This window comes from Callionymus lyra, chromosome 8 (assembly GCF_982586985.1).
Source record: "Callionymus lyra chromosome 8, fCalLyr1.hap1.1, whole genome shotgun sequence".
NCBI classification, from domain to species: Eukaryota; Metazoa; Chordata; class Actinopteri; order Syngnathiformes; family Callionymidae; genus Callionymus; species Callionymus lyra.
The window spans coordinates 17,266,257-17,284,218 of NC_141825.1; the positions used below are offsets into that span (position 1 = coordinate 17,266,257).

Consider the following 17,962-nt stretch of genomic DNA (forward strand, 5'->3'; position numbering starts at 1 on the left):
TTTGTGCTTTGTGAATCAGAGAACAAACACGTCTGAGTCGAACCATGTGCTCACGCAGTGATGAAGTCACTCAAGAAGACTTTAAGTGTTTGATCAAAGGAACGATCAGAATATTTGTCTCCACAATAAATATAAGAGAAAGTTCTAATGAACAGCAGAAGTGCTTATTGATTGTTCCTGCTTATTTATTATTTACCACAGGTAGGGTCTCTGGGGCAGCGTCTGAGGTGAAGAAGCCCAGATAAACCCACTCCAGTTCTTCCAGTAGCTAGTTCTGGAAAAGCCCCGGGGCCTCCTCCCAGCTGGACACGCCAGAAACATCGAACCTGTAACCCAACTTTGCCGCCATGATTCATGATCATCAAAGGCATCTTTAACCAATGATGTCATCATCATTGAACAAGAGCCAATGATATAAACACAAGTAAACACTATTGCACGAAAACGTTTTGAAAGTTTTTTGTTTCCAAAAGTTATGAGTAATATTCAGATAGAACGACTACTTGAGTAAATGTCTTAATGTAGGGGAAAATAAGTAAATAATACAATAAAAAACATCATATGTTGAACATAAAAAAAGCATCAAAAATGAATCTCACTGGTTTTTTTTTGATAATAAAGCATTTTATTTTATATTAATATGTATTTTTTTAACTAAAGATTGTTATCATATATCAAAAGAGTGTTTCCTTATTTTCTATTTAAGATGGTAATGTCTGGGTAATAGAGTTATGCAAAAAACAGTATTTCTATGGGCCCATTTTGGTCATTAAATTAAATTAATTTCAACTAATGTGTTGATTTAGGAGTGTTTCTTAAAAGTATGTGTCACCGCATGTCATCAATCCAGGAATGTCCACCTCCGAGAAACTTGTTGTATAAACAAAATGGGGCGTGATTACAACTGGAGAAGTGAAGACCATTATTGTGTAAAAATGGACTCCGCCCTCGTAACCTCTCATTTGCCAAGATTTCAGACGGGGAAGAACTTTATAAAGTAGTAACTTGGTCACGATGAGAGACTAACTGCATCTTGGAGAGGAAGAAGATTTTGAAATTTGAAACATGTGAGTCAGAGTTGGGTTTTCACATTAGTTGCCCTTAAATAAAAGAAAACAGGGAAGAAAATTCTGTCCTAAAAAGGGGATATTTAGAAATTATTAACATCACTCTCCGTCTTTGAACGGGCCACACCTAGCAGGTAATTCTGGTAACATTATAGGGCGGAAAAAAAAATCTTTGAATGACACCTGCTTGCCTTTAGCTTAGCTCGAAATATATGAATATCTCCATATCATAATTAAATCAAGATCTGACTATGACTTTAAATTTTGAAGAAACTTGGAATGAGTTCTTATTACGATAGGGAGTTCAGGTAAATGGTCCAAAAAAACCCCCCCTAACAACCCATCTGCTTCTTCCTCAGTCAGCAACAGATCCTAGTAACACGCGGCTCTCAATCGGATCGTACCAGAGTCACGGACGTTAAAGGCTACTAATAAAATGAAAACAATCTGGTGCTGTGACACGACAAGAGCTGGCTATTTAGCTGCCGTGCCGGGGGCAGGAATGTTGCTCTTTGAACCAGCTTTATTTAACAGAGGAGCAGCATGCACGCAGCACGCCCTGCGTCCCCGAGCTGCTCCGGGACCGCTCGGATCCTGGCGTGGGCACGTCAGACGAAAGGGGGCCACCGGGTCAGGGAGCTGGCACGTCACCCCTGGCACAAGTCGCTTCCCTCAGGGGCGCAGGGACTGACACCAGGATCATGGAGAGCACCAGACAGACAGGGGCCTACTAAACAGCTTGTGACCATAACCAACAGTGTCAGAGAACAATGAATACAATTATTTACAAGAACACAGTCCAAGTCTCTTTTAGCCCGGCCCTATTACGCCTGTTTACTCTCAATCTCCTTTCGGGGGGCAGCACCGAGGGGCTGTGACCTTGTCGTACAGTCGTCAGCAGGATTTTTTATGGTGCCCTGAGCTACCCGGCCATTCAGGCTTTGTTGCCATCTGCGTCCAGCTGCAGCCTTTTTTTCCTACCAAGTGCACAATTTGGCAAAAGGTTAATGGAGAAGCAGCAAAGCTAAGCCGCTCACATTTCCAAAGTTAAAACGGTTCGGCTTGTAAAAGTGACAAAGTAACACGTAAAGGATTAAAACTAGGTTTCACGAGAGAAGATTGTCATTTATTATAGTTGCAAACAGCTTCAATCAGCTTTTGTTTTCTTCAAGAATAGACATTTCATAGAAATATAGTCCCATTTTTTAAGTTAAATGAATTATGATAATGCACTTTTGTTACTTTAAAATAAAACTTTATAAACACAAACATCAAAAATCAATCAATTAAATAAAAGAAAAATCCATATTCAGATTCTTTAAATCATTTCTTAGTTGTAGCATTTATTTTTCCCCCGAAAAAAGGGCTCCTTTCGAATAAATTGAATAAGAAGATATTACTCCCCTTTGCTGTACCTCATCTACTGTCGGCCATCTTGTATTTTGCTTTAAAGTTTTTATTTTGCTCTTGCAGTAGTAATTGGTAGAAATGTATGGCATGACACACTTTTGTCCACTAGCGTGTATCATTTATATTTAGAAGAAAACTAGTTTTTAATAGTTTTCAAATGTGGGGGACACTACATGAAATGTTCAAGGGTTAAACTGTTAGCTTAGCATCGCACACAATCTCACAAATTCAAGTCAAGCTATTCATGTACACACCTAGTGGAGAATATCAGTCACTACAATTAGTTATTTTGAGAGCACTTTGGGAGGGACACCCTGGACAGTTTGCCAGTCCAATGTACTGAAATAAGTCAAAAACCATCATGAGGCATGAGGCATATGGTACCAGCTGAACAGATGGAGAAAACAAATGATTTTTTTTTTTTGTATTGTTTTTAACTGTCTGACTGTTTTATTTAGACATTTATAGGATTATCTCCAAGGGTAAATTAGCATGTGCCTCTTGACATGTTAAAGATGCCCTTCCTATCAGTGTCTTCCCAAAAGTGTGGTTGCAAACACAACACCCAAGAGTGTCCATGTCCGCCTGCATTCACAGCACAGACTTCCTCTGTTTTGTCTGGCTGAGAATTGAGAGTGGCGTGAAGGGGGCAGACCTCCACTGTAGGGAGCGCCTCCAGATTGCATCTGCCCCAAGACTGTCTGAGGGTTCCGGGCAAGTGCCAGGACTTCCACGATCTTCGTGGAGGTCGGCCAAAGAGAGTGACAGTTCGCAGGAGGCACACTTCTGGAGAGAAGGCTGTGCTGCTAACCTTTGATGATATCATGACAACGATGGGGTGCAGAGCCCAACGACAACTTAATAAACACATAAATGTAAATAAAATGTATCGATCATGTCGAGTGAATCCATCTTTCAGAGGGTCTGTGCTTTTATTTTGTCAATTTTAACAACACATATTTACATATTAACTTTTTAAAATTGACATGCCATTTTTTTAATATACTATAACTCAAGATCATAATTGATTATGTATTGTTCTCTGCAATAATAATCAAATTAATGATAACATTTCTATATATTTTTTTACATCTTACATTAGGGCATTAATACCTTAACTACTTAATATTTTTTATAAATAATAATAATACTTTTAAAACATGTATCAATAAATTGGTATTTGTTTGCTTGCCATTATTTTGGTTTACTCACCTTTACATTTGGCATAGTGTTTGTTTTCTTAACGTTTTAACTTGCTTCTCAAATTTTAATTTATCCTTATCTTTTTTAATCATAATCTCATAAAAGGTTTATTAATTTTCTTTTGTTTGGTTCATGAAAGGCAGGAGCCTTTATCTGCTTCTTGAGGCGAGAGGTAAAGGGAGAACCTGGACCAGTCACTAGTAAATTGTAAGGGGTTAACATAAAATGTCTTTCCTAAGTTACATTATTGTTTAATTAATTAGGAAATTACATTTCATTAATCGATTTAAATTAAAAATATATCTTCCCATCTCTAACTGTGGAACTTGACAAACTCATGCATTGCTCCATCTTTTTGGTAAAATTACTACTTGAAATTCAAAGTAATAACCACATATTTCCTCTTTTATTATATTTCAAAAAGTGTTTATAAGCACACAAAAAAAAACTACCATGACCTGTAATTTTTGAATTATACTCGTCAAATATTTGGGAACCCGGATATTGACAGACAAGCACCAACAACAACATGACCTGAAACATTTAAAAGATATTAAATATATATGTGAACTACAAAGTCCTAGACTAGTTAGTGTGAGATGTATTTTATCAGAGGCAGTGAGAGGGTCCGTTAATTGTTGTTGGTCCAGCCTTGTCTCTAACACAACTTGTCCTGATGCAGCCAAAAGATTTCATCTGGAGCGTTTAAAAGTGCTATTTGTGCAACAATCACGAAAGTTGCTCTGATGTTCACGATAAACCCGTGCTCCAGACCCATTAACCAACCCGTCTCGAAAACATGGCAGCATCTTGACAGACCATTTATCAATGGTAACAATAACAAACCAAACTATATTTTAAAAATGTTTGGTTAAACTGTATTCAGGTTCTAAGTTAGTCAACAGCCTTATATTGATGAAATACTGAGTTCATTCACTCTCCAGGATTCAAACCATATGTGCAATCAAAGCCTCCTTCCAGCACACAGAGAACAATATGGAGTCGTCTGCGATGAATGTCCTTCACGGTACCGCCGCTCTAATAACCACGGCTCGGAGAAGGGGAAACCCCCCGAGCTGATCCACGGAACTCTGCCCTCACACCTGAACCCAGGAACAGCGTGGGAGTGATAATCAGGACGATTGGCTCAGAAAATAGTTCATATTTCCACATAAAAAGAGACACTGTAATCCAAAAATAGAACAAACTTCCATTGCACGTCACAGACAACGTAGGTTCATGACACCAGATCCGTCGGGGGTGGGGGAGGCTGAATACGATGGTCTACTGGTCGATTGCAAAGGTAGAGTAGGAAGAGAGTTATGAGACATAAAGAAGTGAAGCGAGATTGTCATCATAAAGGGAAGTGCCAGTGCCAGTAATGAAGTAATGTTATCAAGTTAAAGCAATCGAATATCTGCCAGTCTCCTGCCTGTATGATACTATCAACGTCTGTTCCGTGAAAAGAAAACCACATTTCAAAACCAGTGCCCCACGTTTGCATAAGTCCTCTGATGGATTTGCATTAGCTCTATTTTCGCGGTGGCATAAAAAAGAGAGAGCCCAGCGGTGCAAAAGCTTATGGTACGAGTCTGGGATTATTTTTGTGAAATCTGGCATTTTCCATCCGTTTCAACCCCTTCTTTGTTAGTTTATTCTCATAAGTAGATGCATAACTTTATTGACACAAAGTGGTTTGTGAAGGTCCAGCTGATTGAAGTAGCATGCAAGTAGTTCAAAAATTAATCAATAGTCTCCTTTCTGATTTTTAACTGTTGCTTTTTGATGTGGCCGTTTAAAGAACCCATTGGATGATTTGGAATTTCAAAAATCACTGAATGAAATTTTATGATCGCATCAAAGGTGATGTCATTATAGTGAACTCAGGTAATAAAAAACAAAACAAACTGAATTGTGTTATGGCTTATGTATACATACTTATATATCATCTGTATATATATATATATATATATCCTACAGAAGGGCAAAAAGTTCATATTAAGTAATATTTACAAAGCGCTTTTCTAGACCAGGGTCACAAAGCGCTTAAACAAACAACACAATACCCAATAAAATGCTTAAAAGGTCAAGTAAGTAAGTAAGTAAGTAAGTAATATATATTTATATAGCGCTTTTCGAGACCAGGGTCACAAAGCGCTTTAAAAATCAAAACAATACTCAAAACAGTACATACTTCAAAGATCAAGACAACACCGAGAACAACACAGGAGTTCGAGAAATTCAAGGAAAAGCCTGAACAAATAGAAACGTCTTAAGATGTTTCTTAAAGGAGTCAGTAGACTCCATCAAGCGCAAAGAGAGAGGAAGATTGTTCCAAAGCTTAGGAGCAACAGCCTGAAAAGATTTCTCTCCTCTGGTCCTGAGCCGTGTGCGTGGAACCATAAGTAGATTCTGATCCACAGACCTCAGAGCCCGAGCTGGGGTGTAAGGCTGGATCAGATCAGTGATGTAAGGAGGAGCCTGACCATGAATAGCTCTGAAAGTAAGAACCAGAATTTTAAAGTTGATCCTGAAAGAAACTGGAAGCCAGTGAAGAGTTTTAAGGACCGGAGAAATGTGAGTTCTTCTACTAGAGCGGGTCAGAATTCTTGCTACAGAGTTCTGTATCAACTGCAGAAATACTGGTATCGGTAACTGTACTGGTAAAGGTTGATACTCAAGCCGAGGTATCGGTATCATAAAAGTCGGATCCGTGCAGTCCTACTCTTGATGACTCCATTCTAATGTTTTTGACATCGCTGATCTCTTTAAACAAACAGTATCCTGCATCAGCTGCTATAATGGTCTAGGAACTTGTTTCCTGTTTCACAATTCAGAAAAATGCTAAAACGTTCCTGTAGACAATGACAAGTCAAGGTCAACCTCATTATTGGGACGCTTGATTTATTTCAATTCCAAAAAGTGATAACAATACACTTTGAAGTCAGTGTTTAGGGAGAATTACGCTTCATACAATATAACGGTTTTCACAGTGTTTGACTTATTTTACAGCAAACTTAAAAAAATAAAAAATAAAAGATTATCCGAGTATAGTGCAAGGTCACTAATAATTCTGTTATCTATTCTGCTAAATACTCAATAAACAAAAACAATCTACAACTTAAGCTAACAGCTAAATCTTCAGACAAGAAGTTCAATCTAAAAGCGCAGAGTAATATATACTTTTTGAAAACTAATCCAAAAGAAATCTGATAAGGAAAATGTAAACAGTATTAATGAAATTAAAAGAGTATGTAAAATACATCCAAATTTGAAATTAAGTTTAATAAAATACATGCTATTAATTACTTAGTAAAAGCAAATCATGTAGAAGTCAGAGCAAATCTCTTTTAAATATACACATAAACATAAAACTAAGAAATGTTTAGGTAAAAAAACATTTTCTTAAAAAGAAAAATCAATTGATATAAAAAATGAAATAATTTCAAAAGCTATTTAAACTAACTCCAGTTAATGTCTTTAATTTCCCATCGAAGGATTCATAAAATAAACCTGTCCGAACAAATACAAACAAACACAATAAAACAAACATGAATGAAATAAACAATTGATTTCAACAAGAGCTCAAAATAGAAAATAACTAAAGTAGAACTTACATCTGTTCAGATCATCAGCTGCAGGTCGGTTTGTGGCTTCCTCAGGTGTTTCCTTCAAATGTATTCTTCAGCCTTTTTTTAATGTAGACTGACCATGAACATGATTCATTTCTCGTTCATCTTTTTTTTTCTTTTTCTTATTCCATGACTTGTTTTTGACCTCAATGGGTTGACGCAGCATTTTGGTGGCATCTATAGAAAAACAAAAATACACAAATGTTAAGAAAAATGAACACTTGTTATTGATTGTTACTGTTCTTGAAACATCATTGACTTCACTGTAGATAAATCTAAAGTATCTGAGATAAACCATTCAAGTCAAGCTGACAATGATCAACTACCGATCAGAATTGACATGGTCTACTTTCCTGCCTAAAACCACATGATCGAAGGGGTTTGACCATCATTGGATTTCCAACTATTAAAACAAATTTAGACTCTACTATTTCATCCCCGTCACAGAAACACTGCATCATCCCTTCTTCTGTTCCTTTCCTTGAAAGATCCTGAATATTCATAACTGTCGTCTGATGAGCTAAATGGGTGTCAGAATGATTTGGCCACATGTCAAAGTGAGTTATCTTTAATGAGCTAAAGCTTCACCAAGAGCAGGAGAAAAGAAGAAGAGAAATTGATCTGATTTGGTTTCAGGGTGAACCTTCTAATCAATCAGAACGATGGAGACCGACCACTGAGGATGGAACTGAGCTAGGAAAAAAGGAGAGGTCAGTAGGGGGGCAGCACCCTGTGGTGACCCCCGACCACCGAAAGTCATTGTCAAAAGAAGTAAATGGATTCCCAAAAAACATTCCTCTTGACCAAAACTTGTGAATGATTAAGAGCGGAGAGAGGTTTGTGATTCAAATTCTGAGGATTCCAACACAGGGGTTACTTTTTGACTCTTCATCAAGGACTGAAGGATTCAAATGATATTCTGAAATAAGAAACACAAAAAATAGAAGTACAATAAAAGTCCTGAAACTAGTCTTCTTAGGCACCTGGTCTGACACAAGGTGGGGAGTTCAGGCTATGAGAAAATTATTCTATGTGGTCTTTGTTCCAGAAACCTATGTGAGAAATCAGTCCTGGAAATCATGTGTCATCAGATTTAGATTTAAATCCAGAACACTCAAAATAAAAGCGCAGAAGTAATCATTTTCCTCCTTTGTTTACTTTTCACTCCAATCGTTGGGGTCTGGCGTAATCTCCACAACCCACCTTAAAGCTTGACATCAGCAATAATAGGAAACAGTCTTTTCTTTATTCGATAGTCTCGTCGGAGTTGTCCAACTTTCCTTTCCACACAAAGGCCAAAGAACAGAGCTGAATGTGTATTTTGTGCCTCGATGCTACACCAGTTCTGGTCCAAATAGGAACAATTTAATGTGTTCATTACTCTGTATGTAGTGTTCCCACAAAACCAGCAACAGTTGAACCATTGAAAGAGTCATCAAGGCAAGTGTAGGAAATAGATGATTCAGATTTTGGCTCCTCTGTAATGTATCAGTAATAAAAGATGGAGAAAGAAACGGCCCAAGATGAATTCACCTGTGACCAAACATTACCTTTTCCATGTGTAGTGTGGCCATTCAACCTTTATTTTAAAGGGCAACTAAAGTGTTTATTAAAGTGTCTCTTAAACTGATATTGGACTCTATTGTACTCATCAGTACGTGTTTGTTTGTAAAAAACTCTCTTTACATTGAAATATTTACATTAGAAAATATTTCCCTCTCTGCCTCTCAGCTGAGATTGGTCAAAAATCAAAGTTTGTCGCCACCTTCACCGATTACAGCTGACTGGACGAGGAGTGAAGCCACTATGGCGTCATAATTTTCGCCGAGATTTCAGGCGGGGGAGAACTTCAAAACATTGTCATAAAGAGTGACTGACTGCATCTTGGAGAGAAAGAATTCGACATTTGAAACAAGTGAGTGAGTCAGGAGAGTTGGGGTTTCACGTTAGTTGACCTTTAAGAACATAATAAAGACAATTTTATTTATCTATATAACCGACGTGTATCCCAACTTTGACTTGAAGTTAACCAATATCACAATCTATAAAATGTACTTTGAAGGTGGTTTTGCATGTGTTTTATTTAACCGGTGAATCAGAAGTTTCAAAAAAGCCAAAAGGAAACATCAACATAATTAAACATCTGCAGGAAACACCTCTGCATGTCCTACCAGTCTGTTTATGCTGTGGTGTGTTGGGGTGGGAATGTCAACAGGTTGGACAGGTTGATCAGAAGGGCTGGCTCTGTGGTTGGCATGAAGCTGGACTCACTGGTGACAGTTGCTGAGAGGAGATCACTGGACAAACAACTGTCAATTATGGATGATGACAGTCATCCTCTGAACACTGTCATCAGTGAACAGAGAAGCAGATGGAGCACGAATGCTCCTTCCCAGATGCAACACTTATAGACTCAGGGACTCATTCATTCCTCGTGCTATTAGATTGTACAATTCTTGAGTTTGGGGGCAGGAGTGAAGTGAAAAGATGATATTCCATGTTTATCTTTGTATCCTCGTTTATTTGTTCTTTATCTTTAGATTTAGATTGTGTCCTCTTGCATTTTCTTTTTATTGCACTTAGTTATTGTTTTATTAATCTATCTATTGTCTGTGTTGCTGTGTGCTGGAAAAACAATTTCCTGAATAAAGACATCTCCAGCGGGATCAATAAAGTTTATCTAATCTAATTTAGTATAAGTTTGTGTCCAGAGAAATCTTTTTTTTTTTTTTTCATTTTCTTCATTTTTATGGTGGTAACTTGTGTGTTAGATATGCATTTTCAATAGGAACTTCATTGATTCTTATTGTGATAATTGATACCAAGGTTTTTGAGCCTTGTTCATCAAACTCAATAAATAAATTAACAAACAATGTGACATCAAGTCATACAAGTTTGCCATTTTTTACTACATTAGGACCTGAAAAGCTTTCTTTGTCGCCTCAGTGTGTGAGTAACTTAAGAGAAAAATATACAACATAACATCTTTACTAATAACTTCCAAGTAAAGTATAACCATAGTGTTATCCAGGGGCCATTTGTTGCCCTTTAACAGATATAATGCGGCCTGTTATAAACTGTATCATTCAATAAGACACATTTTGAATTGTAAAAATAAAGGTTTTTCAAATGTCAAACAAGATTTATTACAAGATGGAAACACAACAAAGTGAAAATGTGAAATCCAAAATATTGAACGTGTTTTTCTGGTCCGTCCCTAAAAAAGTTCTGAATTTTGTGGTGAACTGGTTGAAGATATAGTTGGTGTTATTTTGAAGTTGTGTATGCTCAATGTCATTGTTCAAATTTGGTCCCCGTTCGTTTTCATTTCCTCGAATGAAGATTTGACACCCTTGATTTAAACCATTTGCAATAACATACAATATTCTATTAGTGTCCCTCCTTTTAGATGCTCTGATAATTTATCCAGGTGTTACCTGAGTCTTAAAATACATGGAAGACCTGAATACAAAAAGCATCAGCAATTATTAGTCCTTGTAACGAACACCACTGCAAATCTTAACCAAACCTGCGCCTACATATTTGGCTTTATCTGCCTTTTGTTATCAGTGTTAGGGTCTGGAGAATGGTTGGGGTCACGAGGGTAAGACTTCTTTTCCAGCGTCTGCTTTAAGAAAGAGAGGGGGTGTATAGAAAATGAGAGTCATGCCAGGCAAAGGGGGCCTCCCCTTACTCAACTCTTCAACCCTTCACATCCCCAGCCCCCCAACTCTGATATTTCTGGAAGTCTTTTTTCATTTATTCTCTTTTCTTCCTTTTCCTTTCCCTTGAAAAACGAAATAAAGTGTGATGGATGGCTGAGCAGTGGCAACACCTCCCCCATCAATCTAGCGTCAGATATTTTTTTTTGGGTGGGGATAACTTTGCAGAAAACCCACGTTTCCTACACTTTTGCAGACACTGATTTAAAGTTTGTTTAAGTGATAGTTCATCCAAAATTAAAACTTTACTCATTTTCTATTCCCACTCCTATCGACCTAAGGGTTGGGATTATTTTTAGTTTTCTTTTTCTTTTTAGAGTTATAGGCAAAAATACAAATAACCTTATTTCAGCAAAAAGAGCTCAAAAATCACTGTCTAAAAAGAACATCCAAATACCTCCACTTTGTATTGAAGCCTCGACGACAAGAATTGTTCCGGAAAAACTTAAAAAGTCAATATTTCGAGCTTGTAGCCAAAGTTTAAACAATAACATGCTACAACAACAGGAAGGACTCCGAATAAATATCGCGACGTGTCAAGTAGACAGTAATAATAATCATAATTTTTTACATTTAAAAATATATATTATATTTTAATTAAAAGTTATTTAATGGTTTATATTTCAATAGTGTGTATAAAAAACAATCATTCAAGGTTTTATTTTACAACACCCGAATATTCAGGGTGTTTATTCATTCTTGTGATGCAATTTAACTTCTGGCCACTAGTCTAAAACATTCGTCATTCACAAGTCACAACAAAACTGGTGAAATGACAGGAATGAGTGAAAAAGATGCTGCTGGCGCTTTAAAACTGAGGTTTTGACTAATTTCAAGACTAATTTGAGAAGCACTTTGCTACAAGTACTTTCACATTTGACTAGAGAAAGTATTTGCTCATTTCTTTGTTGTAAAAGCCAGAATAATGTTGGTTCTTTAAAAGAAACAATATATCGTTGATACTACAGTTATGTCATAATATAGCGTATCACGTATCACCAGATTCTTGCCAATACACAGCTCTAAACAGTAGTGTAGACAATAGAGGTTTTTTGATGCATTTACTTTTTGGGCAGCGATTTTTGAGAACTTTGGGTGAAGGATCATTCTAAGCATTTATTGAGGTGAAAACTGCAATTTCACATCTTAATTAGATCTCAAAACATCTGTGACAACAGTACGGAGGTAAGTCTACCAAAATCTAATGCTAGACAACCAAGAGTAAAGCACAAAACAGGAGACATGGCAAGCAATTAATAGCAGAGGAACCAAAGAGTTCTGGTAAGTGGCTGCTATAAACTGAGACATCTGAACAACACAGTCTGCCTCTCTGAGTGCACCAAAAGCAAGAGGAGTGAATTCCAAGAGAGTGTCGTCACCTCCAGCAATGAGAAGACAGGGAAGTGGCTTCGGGAGGAAAGGGGGAAAAAAAAGAAACCTCTTTTTTAAACGTCTGGGATTTAGGTCGGTGGTGGTTTGGTGGGTGGCATTGAAAGCAGTACGTGAACATATATTTACTAAAAAAAACCTGTGCACCGAGATGTTTTCAAAAGACTTACATTGGCTGTGCGTTTAAAGAGGTGACGATGGATTGAATGAAGTATCTAAAGAGCATCTTACTTCGAGGTAATCCGGTGTAAAAGAGGGATTTTGCTAAATACAGATGTTAATTGAAAGGTGAACATTCTTCAAGTGTGATAAAAATGATCTTAAGACATAAGAAATAGAAAGCAGATGATGTTTTATACAAGGTTGAAACTGACTAATCCTAGTCAATTATTTGGAACAAGCACAGTGACCGACTATGTCGATACCTTTTTTGTTGTGAACCACAGCCAACTGCAAAGAAGCACTGATGTATAGCAAGTGGTTAAAACATCTGGCTTCTCTGCTCAGCGCCGTTTTTAGCGCCTGAAAAATACAGCTGTGAATCAAATATACAATCATCTGAGGGTAAACACACATATTCATTAGACATGGATGATAAAGAAAGCAAATGAAGATTAGAACCTTTTTTTTAACATCCACGAGAGAACTTTTACCCAAAGCTAAAAACACATTAATCATCAAAATGATGCTCCTAAAGCCTGCGACGTAACAGATGTGAACGTTTTCAGATTAGAGAGGAGCATTCCTGTCTGCTCGTGCCTCAGCACACTTCAGCGGCTTCCTCTCAGCTCTGTGTGGTATTTGTCCCCAGCTAGGATCTAGTGAGTGGGAGAACAAGCTGCAAACTTTCCCAAGGATACCACGCAGCCACATGCCCCCCTGACCCTCCCTCCAAGAAGAGCTGCTCGGCTCTCCACCTGCTGTTTCCTCCGTGGCTTCACCACCTCAAAAACCCTTTCATGCGACGACCGGTAATTAATTGTGCGTGTTGTCGAGAGAAAAGATTAAAAACAGAGTTGCAAGTGGTACTAAGAGGTAGCATGGCATTAGCCAAGCAGTCCATGTAAAAACTAGATGATCGATGAATAACGTTTTGATTCGTCGACTAAAGAAATACCAACATTTAAACTTAAATTTGAGTCATTTAATTCAGCATGCAGCTTCTCTCATACAACAATCAATAGGTTCCAGCTTTTAAATGTTTAACCATTGTGTAATCTCAGGGTCATGGTGACCCGAACCCCCCCACCTCCCCAAAAAATGAGTTTGTTGTATGCTTAGTTTTATCTCTTGGTCACGGTGAGTGGTGGAGGTCATTCACCTTGACCCAGATGTAACAAAAAGGTTAAGGTTTGTGCCAACTAAAAATAAAGACACTTGTTTTTGATAGTTTAAACAAAACAAGGAACTGAATTAGAGTAAATAAAAAATATTAAAATAGATATATATACTGTATATATATACAGTATATCTATCTATATATATACTGAATATATAAGTGAAATATAATTATGAACAAACAACAAAGCTACAAAGTTGTCAGACTTCCTGTTAAGGGCAACTCATTTTGAAAACTCAACTCTCCTGACTCACTCACATGTTTCAAATGTTGAAGTCTTCCTCTCTAAGATGCAGTAAGTCCCTCATCATGACCATGTTTTGAACGTATTACTTTATAAAGTTCTCCATCGTCTGAAATCTCAGCGAATTAAAGGTTACGAGAGCGGAGTCCATTATAAATTTTTGTGTGGGTCTTCTTCCGCCCTTGTGTCCTTCTCCCCTTGACCTGATCTTGATGGAACTTAAAACAAGGTACAGTAGTCTACATCTGAAATTTGGTAAATTTCCCATACTTGGTATATTATACACGTGGTTTAAATATATTTGAAATTGGACATTTTATATCTAGAAATAAAAAGTGGATAAACATAAATTCAACAACTAATTGGAGTTGTGAGGTAGCGTATTTGTTTCGGTGCTCTGTTTGTGATGTTGTGTCTTCGTTTGGGACAAAAGAAACGTTCAAGTCACTCGAAACAAGTTGTTGGCAGCATGTTTCACAAATTACCGATGTCTGGTCACTGTCTGACTTTTTGAATCCAAGCCAAAGCCAAACAATGGGACTACAATTACACTTTTGGCACAGAACTGGACGACAACGCTGACCGTGCCATGATGTTGTTTACATCCGAAAACCCTATCGGTTGGCTAAACAAGTCTTAAAAAAAGAAATCACAATTTTCGGTGTTGTTCATACAACGTTTAAAAACATCAAATATTATCTACGATATCATACTATGATATGGATATCATAATGTTGCACAGAACCAATATAGATTTTATAATTTAGAGAAATAACTAACAACAAAAACACTTTATAATCTTACATTATTTTAATAAAAGTGTAGCTGCAACAATAATTATACCATCCTTTTGGTTCCCATTATTACACATAGGAAAAAAACAAAAAGGCAAACCATTTGAATATTAAAGTTGAAAAGTCATCATGATTAAAAAACCTGACCATGCATGTAGAAAAGGATTGTTGATGACATGAGTCATCTTGTTGGTATTAACCAGTGTGGGAAATGGTTAAACCCGTGTAAAAGCCCAGGTTGTACCTTTCGCAAGTTGAAGATTAAGTTTGATGCGACACCATGACTCACTCACAAGTGAAAATTTAATGCAGGGATTTTGTTAAGCAGTGAAATGTAAAAAAACAAAAAAAAACGTATCACAAAGGATTGACCTAGAACAGGAAGCTGTGTTCAGAGGTGATAGTGACAGTGATAGTTGAGCAAAAATTCAAATTGCCCCAAAAAACTAATTTTCTATTCACCCTCATGTAGTCTTAGGGTTGGTAGTTATTGTTGTCCTCGCCTTCATCTGTTACAGACGAGCAGTATGGAGGTATTTGGATGTTTTTAAGTGTATTTTTGGACGAAGATGAAGACGAAGACAACTGAGCTCCGGTCGCTACCTTAAAATGAACATAGATTTTTGGCTAAAAGTCTAAAAAAAAGAATAGATTAATGAAAGTAAAGTGAACCTTATATAGAAATTTGAAAAGGGTAGATAGATATTGTGCTGGTTTTAACAGATACTGATGTAAAATGAAAAACCAGAACAAAATGTGTCCAAAAATAGATTTAAAAATGACTTTGTTTGGTTTACAAAGTAACACGCTCGGTCTGATTAATGTTCTCTCAGTATATGGACTATAATGTGTGTGCATGACAGGCTTAGTCAGGCGAGTTTCAATGCAACGTGACTGTGGGTTCTGTGAATCCCCGTCATGACTATATATTTAAACAAGTGTTGAATTTTTGTATCATAGATATGTTTTATCAGGAAGAGTGACACAAACCCCTGGTCTAGAAAGGCGCTTTACAGAAAAAACATTACTTACTTACAAAAAAAGGAACAGATTTCAGTTGTTTTTTGGTCTAGTGACTACCATGGAAGTATCGGTTCCCACTGAAAAGTACTTGATAGAAACTAACGATAGATTATGAACTTTATTGATCCCTCTGTAGGTCTCTCCTAGGAAATTGTTCAAGAACGAAGTGCAATAAAAAAACAAAGAGACAAATGATAGAAAGATAAGTATAAAGAGCATAGATCAAATAGATAACTATTATGAAAATGATACAAAGATAAACATAGAATAGAATCATCTTTTCGCTCCACTCCTGCCCCCGAACTCAAAAATATAGAATCTAAAATCTTAAGGAATGAATGAGTCCTTGAGTCTATTAGTGTTGCATCATGGGAGGAGCATTCGTTCACTTCATCTGCTTCTCTGTTCACTGATGTCATCATCCTTGATGGACAGTCCAGCTAGAGAGCATTTCAAGTCATAACCTTAAATATAAAATGTTTCTATTTCGGTTGATCTTACAAAATATGAATTGCATGAAACAACCTCAACTTTGATTCTACGTCGTACAGATGTTCCTCAGAAAGAACGAAGGGATGGATTTGATGGTTTCCGTTACAGTGTCGACTGTACTGAAAATAGATCCACTTTGGGAATTCCTAGATGTGTAACTTACACCTTTGCATGTTTTCTCAGCACGGAAAACGACAATAAAAACTATTGAGATTTATGAGGCCGGACTATAAGATGATGTAAGTCTGGAAATAATTTTGGTTTAGCGGCGATTCCTTGTTTAATCCAACCTTCCCTTGTACATAATCCCTTCCTGGACTAAATCACCCGACACATCGTCGAGGGCACAGAGGCTCCGATCGTTGGGGTAACTTGATGCTCCCGCCTTAGCCAGTTGCTGCAGATGGTACCAGAGCAGCGGCTAAGCTCTTGGGGAGAGAAGGAGGAAGTGTTGTTATCACCAGCTGGCTTAGAAAAAAAAACAAAATACAAAAAAAAACAAAAACCCTGTCGGTAAGATGAGTGCAGCGACGGGAACACGTGGGTGCGCACGTCTGAGAGGGCGGGAGTTACAAGAGCGTGTGTCGTGTTGTATTCTGCATGTGTGTGCGGATATGAGGGTCGAGCGTGTGTGGCCTTTGATGCACTTCTTTGCAGTGGCCCGCATGTGACGCACTTCTAACCCCGAGCATTTACTACAACCTTCATCTTGTTTGTGCAGCCTTCCGAGCGGATGCACACAAGCTTATACTTGTGTCAGTGTTATTTTAGCAGAGATAAACTGGCATTTAATAACTAAATGTCACTGTGATCTGGAAACATGTCTTATTGGTTGCCGGGTTGTTTTAAATTTTAAAAGCGACCTTGACACGAACGGAAACTTCACTTCTTTTAAATGCTCAACTGACCTCAATTGTCTCCTCAAAGTGAAACATATCTGTGCTCGGAGAAACCTAAACAATTTCCAGTAACATTAAAAAAAACAAAAAACTTCCACACCGCTGTTGTGCGTTTGTTCTTCTGTGGCCTTGTGGTGTCACTGAGTTCACATCGACTCACTCTGCCTGTGAAGTACACGTAACATAGTTAAAGATAAAGTTAAAGTTAAAATGGGGCAAAATAAAATGATAATGTAATAATCAAGACTATATTTTTGACCGGCGAGACAGACCTAACATAAAACCTGAAAAATACCAAAAAGTATTAACTTTTCCCCCTATTTTTTGAGCATCTTACTTGAAACAAGTATATCTAAATTAACTTGTTTACTTGTAGTACTACTTTTATTTGTGATATGTATATACATTTTAGTTTAATTTAATTTAGTTAAAAACATAAATAACATTGCTAGATTGAAACAAAACAGTCATTAGCCACTTGCTTTTAAATCCTAATAAAGCATTAGATGTATTTTTTTTTAAATTTAATCCGTTTTTACACTGCCGTCGCCAATGTCTCACCATTGATTTCTTGATTTTAAGGTTTCTTGCAGCATCTATTTTCATGTGTTGGTGTTCTGGAGTGGTATTGTAGATTTATTATTAGCAACTTGTCTTCCTTACTGTGTTTTGTGCAAATGGCTTCCATGATTTCTTATTTCAACAACCAGAGCCGTCATCTTCCAAAATAAAAGTTGCATCATACGCA

The 17,962-nt window shown here is 37.2% G+C and overlaps 1 protein-coding gene across 1 annotated transcript in view; it reads right to left on the reverse strand.

The window, feature by feature from the left end:
* ccnd2a (cyclin D2, a) overlaps window positions 1-7,489 on the reverse strand; it is a 111,143-nt gene extending 103,654 nt beyond the window's left edge. Inside the window, exon 1 of the mRNA XM_087796842.1 lies at window positions 7,298-7,489. The gene's annotated coding sequence lies outside the window, so the exon portion shown is untranslated. The remainder of the gene's footprint in view (window positions 1-7,297) is intronic.
* Between the last annotated feature and the right edge of the window lie 10,473 nt (window positions 7,490-17,962).